This window comes from Lathyrus oleraceus, chromosome 3 (genome assembly GCF_024323335.1).
Source record: "Lathyrus oleraceus cultivar Zhongwan6 chromosome 3, CAAS_Psat_ZW6_1.0, whole genome shotgun sequence".
NCBI lineage: Eukaryota > Viridiplantae > Streptophyta > Magnoliopsida > Fabales > Fabaceae > Lathyrus > Lathyrus oleraceus.
In genome coordinates this window covers 508,953,096-508,959,463 of record NC_066581.1, presented here as the reverse complement: position 1 = coordinate 508,959,463, position 6,368 = coordinate 508,953,096, and the positions used below count along the sequence as shown (strand labels likewise).

The 6,368-nt window shown below is 27.6% G+C and overlaps 1 long non-coding RNA gene across 1 annotated transcript; it reads left to right on the top strand.

Annotated features, from left to right (window-relative positions):
* The first annotated feature begins 3,414 nt into the window (after positions 1 to 3,414).
* LOC127128461 (uncharacterized) lies at positions 3,415 to 3,865 on the top strand. The gene is made up of 2 exons (XR_007805914.1): positions 3,415 to 3,523; positions 3,614 to 3,865. It is a non-coding gene; the product is annotated as an uncharacterized LOC127128461 (long non-coding RNA).
* The last annotated feature ends 2,503 nt before the right edge of the window (positions 3,866 to 6,368 follow it).

Sequence of the window (6,368 nt, the reverse complement as noted above, 5' to 3'; positions counted from 1 at the left end):
TGCAAACCTTGTGAAGCCAAGAACAAAGACACTTTTAGGGAGTAAAGGCGGTTCATGACTTTAGGTTTAAGTTACTTCAAGGTGAAGGAAGGGTCTGGTGGCTAAGCGGACGTGGGTTATCCGCTTAGCGAGTTAAGGCGGCAAGACAAGTTATAGTTGAGCTAAAATGACCTAGTCATGAAGAATGTAGGCACACTAAGCATGCTTGGGCGGCGCGCTTGACGAGCCTAATCTTTCAAACCCATAAATAGGGGTTCCAAGATGATCATTTGAGATATATCGATGGATTCGAGATAGTTCCTAGAGAAATAATATGCTCACACTAATGACAACAAGAGAGAAAATGAGAGGAAGATTGAGGGCATAGGTGTTGTTCGAGGAATCGTTAACATATGTTATTCAACTTCTTTCTTCTAGGCAAGGTCGACCCAATCATCTCAGAGATCCCATTCTAATTTTAAAAACGAGCCTAAATTTAAAACAAAAATGAAATTATAATAAATAAAAAAGACACGTCAAAAATACAATTATGTATTAACCAAAAATAAATTTAATTATAATTATTTTGAGTTTTGATCAATCTCAATTTTTGTATGTATTGAATTTTTATCATAGAATTTTTTGATTTATTGGGTTTTTATTATAATATTTTGTTTATTTCTATTAATATTTTTGGAAAAAATTGGACCTTTCAAAATTTTGGACCTTCAAAAATTTGAGGCCCTGTGTTGTAGCGTCTGTTTCACTTGCACATGGTAGACCCTACTTCTAGGGCTTGAGTATAAAGTTTCGATGAGTAAGCATAGCTAATTTTCTCTTTTGCTGAGGATTAGATGTAGTTTTCCTAGTACTTTTGTTTTGATCTCTGTTGGAAGAAGATTTGTTCAAGCTCCTAAAAGGTTCTGATGATAACAAAGCATTTAAAGAACAATAGGGTTTACTAATGGTTATTCTAATGTGCAGGATCAAAAGACATTAACCATGATTTAAATCAAGTCAATCACTCAGAAGAACCATTAAAGGTAAGCAAAGTTGTTATGAATTTGAATGATCGGAACCAAACTTTCAAACTCTGATGAGTCTACTCAAGTCTTTCAGATGTTGAACCTAAGCTTACGTGAAATACAAAGTTCAACAAAGCTCTGAAAAGTGGAATCATTTGAGGCAAGCAGACTCTACTTTAAAGGAATGACTTTTCATTTTCTGAACAAGCTTCGTCAACAATTATGAAGATACTGCTTCAAAGAAATTTGTCAACATCAAGTTATCAACTCTAAAAGTAAACATCAAGAATTAGTTCTGATCAAAGACTCTGATGAAGACAAGCTCAAAACTTGTAAACTATATACTCTAAAGTTTCATTCCAATCAGGTTATAAAGATATACTTTTTCTTCTAATCATACTTTAACTAATTCTATAAAAAACCATCATGGTCAATTTGTGAAGGATGGTCGTGCCATGGCCTTTTTGTGGCAGAAATGGTGAGGCATAAAATGGGATTTTGTTGCATTCCGCCATAGTTTTATCTACAATCAATAACACAATTGAATCATGTCATGATTCATAATGTGAAGTTTGAGTACATCTCTTTCTACCTATCTTTGTGATTGTTGTTTAGGTTTATGGTTGTATCTTTCATCTACAATTATATATGAGAAAGTGGAATAATTTATTGTGTATGCTTTTAATTCTTATCCTTTTGATTATGTTTAGAATTCTGCATGATATTATTGGTGAAGTTGTTGAAAAACATGAGTTGGGAAGAATGTGTTAATGTAGAGCATATTGCTAATTATTGCTCTGCGTGTAACAATTGAGTTTGGAATGTTTCAATATTCATATACAATACTTAATTATGATTAATTACTATAAAATTCAGAAATGGACAATTCTAAATAAACTATGATTTAAGAAGTTTGGAGGATGTCAAAGTAGTTCCTGATACTGGTTCAACCCCTGAGTTGAAAAGGTCATCTTCTTTTGATAAGACACAGGAAGATACTGTGGCATAATCTGTAGTTGATGAAAAGGAAACATAACTGATATAAACAACTCCGTTTATCAAATTTTAATTTGTTTTTGCAGTACGAAAACATACATTGATATAAACGGAAATAACTTTATTATTGATTCAAATATTGAATAATAAAAAATTATCAATTATATTTTTCAAATAGGTGGAAAAGATTAAGGGAATTTATTAAAAAAAATTGAATAAATATTTAAAAAGTGTATTCTCTCTTATAAAATAATGTCTTATTTATAAAAAAAAATAAAATGATAAAAAATTTAATTTAATTTTTAATCATTTATTCTTGATATTATTGTTTAACTTTCATCTTTTACATTTATTATTATTTCAACTTAAATTTACTATTATTTAAGTTGTTCTTTTTTTTTTAAAATTTTTATGACAATTTACAAACAAATGTGTATCCAAAACCATGTCTCACCCAAATACACACCCAGTACATAGACACGAGTTTGTTAGACGTTATTATAAGAAAGAAAATTGTCATAAACAAGTTAGCCATGTCTAACTTTTGATTTACCTAATGTAATCTTTTGTTGAGGGTCAGACTTTGTCCCCAGCTTTTGTGCCTCTTCTTTTCCTGTCTCATATATGAGCTTTATATTAAAATGATTTTTTAACAAAATTCATAAAATAAAATATTAATATTTATCATTACTAAGACAATTTTCGGTCTATATTTATTGCATTATTTTAGTATTTATAATTTTTTTTCTATGCATTCTTTTTTTTTTTCATTTATCATCATTTGCTTTATTTTGTGTTTTTTTATTGTTTTCTAATGAGATAATTGGTGATAGAATTAGTTGTTTTCTTGACTTTTGGCCAAGTATGCAAAAGTTTCTATTTATTTATAATTTTTGAGAGTTTGCAAATAATAGGTAGATAAGGTTTTGGGCTCCATGTGGGATCTACCTTTTATTATTTACCTATTATACATATTATATTTTCAATTTTCTATTTGACTAAAATACATTTTCTATCATTTATTTTTATCTAATATTAATTTTTTGGTACTTCATATTATTTTATTCAATTTAGTAAAGGATATATAAAGAATAATATATATATATATATATATATATATATATATATATATATATATATATGTTTTGCATTTGACTATATATATTCAATTTTAATAATCATTATAAAATAAAATAAAATATTAATATTTATTACCAATTATCTCATTAGAAATCAATACTTTATATTATTTTATTCAATTTAGTAAAGGATATATAAAGAATAAAACATATTTTTTTTTGCATTTGACTATATAATCAATTTTAATAATCATTATAAAATAAAATAAAATATTAATATCTGTTACCATTAAGCCAATTTTTTAGCCTATATAATGAAAGTAATGTTAGTGTCTTCTAAATAAAAAGTAAACACATAAGGTGAAATTCAAAATATGACTTCTAAAAGCTATCAATCTTCTTATATTCTGGTTGTTTTATGCATGAGTTTTATTATGATATCTGGTAAGTAGATTTTTTTCTATCTTTTGTAATATATTATTTAGATAAATAACTTAATTTAATTGAAAATGTTATTGTCTTTGTTTGATTCAGAAATTGTTACAAGTTTGAAGACTCCAATATTAATTGAAAAGCCAATATATATTCGTGGGAGTGGCGTAGACCCAAGATTTTACTGCATAGAGAATTGTAGTACCGATTGTTCTACTGATTGCAACAATAAGGGATTTGTAAAAGGTGGACAGTGTAATTCTCAACTTAAGTGTTGTTGTTTTGTATAATGAATTACAATGTATCACTATGATTACTATGATTGTTGAAAATAAAAGATGCACTTTTTCTTAATTTTGGCACTTAAAGTGTGTAAGAACTTTGTGTTTTATTGGAGAACCATCGACTTGATTATGAATAAAACAATCTTAAAATGTATGAGTGTTTGCAAGGTGATTTGAATGGTTTTGAAGAAAACATTATAATATAAATCGTTTGGTTCCATTATGAATAACTATTTAAAAAATTGAATTTAACAAATTCAATCTAATGTGGTTTTTTTCAATCAATTTTAAGATATTAAAATTGACATATTATATTTTTTAATTCAAATATTATAAATATGCGGCAAAATAATAAGTTTGGTTTAAAATATAACATTTAACATATTAAAACTTAAAATTAGAAAATGAAATTCATCGGATATGTTTTTAAACATTTTTTTAATGAAAATGTAATATAATTGTTACACTTGAACTTTTCAACTAGTAGAAAGTCAATAAAAAATGTTAATAAAAAGATATTTGTTATGAGAAAGCATTAATAAAGTATTTTAAAGAGAGACAAACTAATAAGAGGGATCACCCGAGTTGTCCACTACAAGAAATTGTTATATTGCTTGGGGTTTATCCCACCGCAATGCATAAAAAAAAGTAATAAAACAAACTGTGTGGGGAAATCCCTCCAAATATTAAGAAGTGATATTTTAAATTTTGAAATTGACATTTTTTGAGGGGAAACCCCTAGCTAAAAGTTTATGTAACATTAGCAAGGAGAAACCCATAATTAATAGTTTCAACCATTTTAAAATTGTCCCGTTCACAATTATCATGTATCATGTATCAGTCACTTTAATAAATGTTATTTTTGTTGTTTTTAGGTTGGATTGACACTCCTTGTGCCATTTTCTGCTTATCTCTGTGACCTTTGGCCGTTAGTATCATTTTCATATCTATAATTTATTATTTTTTCCTTTAAAAGAATAGTATTAGATTCTCTAACCACACTATTTTCCGTTTTTATGGATTGAGAAAAAATGATAAGGATGAATAATCTTTTAATATCGTCACAAAACTTTGATACAAATTATTTACAGAGATTTCAAAGTTATTTGATAATAATATTAATTCCCAATTATAGAATCTTAATTTAATAACAATATTAAACAAAGTAAAAAAAATTAACTTCAACATTTTTAATTAAGTTAATCAAGATGCTTTCATATAATTTAACTTTGACACTTTTGGGTTTCAAGCATCAGAAACAATGGATTTTTTTATAGATAATGCAAAGACTTATGCATAACAATGTTGTGTTTTCTAGGACAATCAATATAGTTATTAAGATGATTGATTTTGTCATCCAAAAAATAGTAGTTGTGCTGTTTGTTGTCGGATTGCTTGCTAATATAAGCAATGAAGTTATGTACCTCAAGGGACAAATGTCGAACACGATGCCTAAGAAAACTGGTTCGACAAGATAAATCATGACTACAACAACTAATACAGATTAAGTTGTATAAGATGATGGAGTAGGAAAACAACAAAGAACAAAAGAATTGGTAACCCAATTTGATGCAAACGGAGCCTACGTCTAAAGGGTTGACTTCCAACCCCAAAAATGTAATTCACTATTAGTAGCTTAGTACAATTAGTATTACAAGAAACAACAAATCATATGTTGTTAAATGCCTCTTCCTAACACTACCCGATGACTTTCTATTTAAGACTCCCCCTAAATATGAGAACATCTCTCACTTTTTCTCAATCACTAAATCCTAGTGATTGGTGTTTCACCCAATTATCAATGTTGAATATTACAACTCAACTAGACAAACCTCCTCTGTGAAGTTATTGAAACATAGAGGTGTACATAAAGATGTTGAATTTTCTACTCAACTAGACAAATCTACAACTATGTCAAGTTACAGAAATATAGTATGATGTACATAACAAGGACTCTTGTAAATCCTAGCACTCTAAAATCTTCAACGGGAATGCTTATTTTTTAATGTAGTTTTGAGCTCCTTATATAGCATAATAACTCTGAACTTTTCTCCTTGAATATTAGTTTTAATTTCGTCCAGAATTAATGTCGAATCTATTGGATATTATCTGTTCCATAAATCTCTCCAATAAGATATGATTTGTTATAATTTAAATTCAAATTTAAATCTAAATTATTCTTCGTCCAACTGTCAAACAAATCACCTAATCAAATTGCTAGGCCAATTAGCAATAAAATATGATCCAATCTTTGCCTAGAAAGTCTTCCAAAATGCAGCAGTATTAACTTGTTGCGCAAGACCAGATATCGTACCAACATGTTGTGTCATTGCATCTAACATGCATCTATTATGCACCTCCATACAACTTAAGCAAGCTAGATTAAACTTAAACACTTTGAACACTTCTCCATGATGTTGTTTTGCATAATACAACCAATATAAAATAAAAATAGAGAATTTAACTATTTACTTTATTATATTTTAATGTACTAAAGTGTTCACTCTATTTTTTTTACAAAATGAGATAACTATTTTTTACCCTAAAATTATATATCACTTCGAATTTTGATG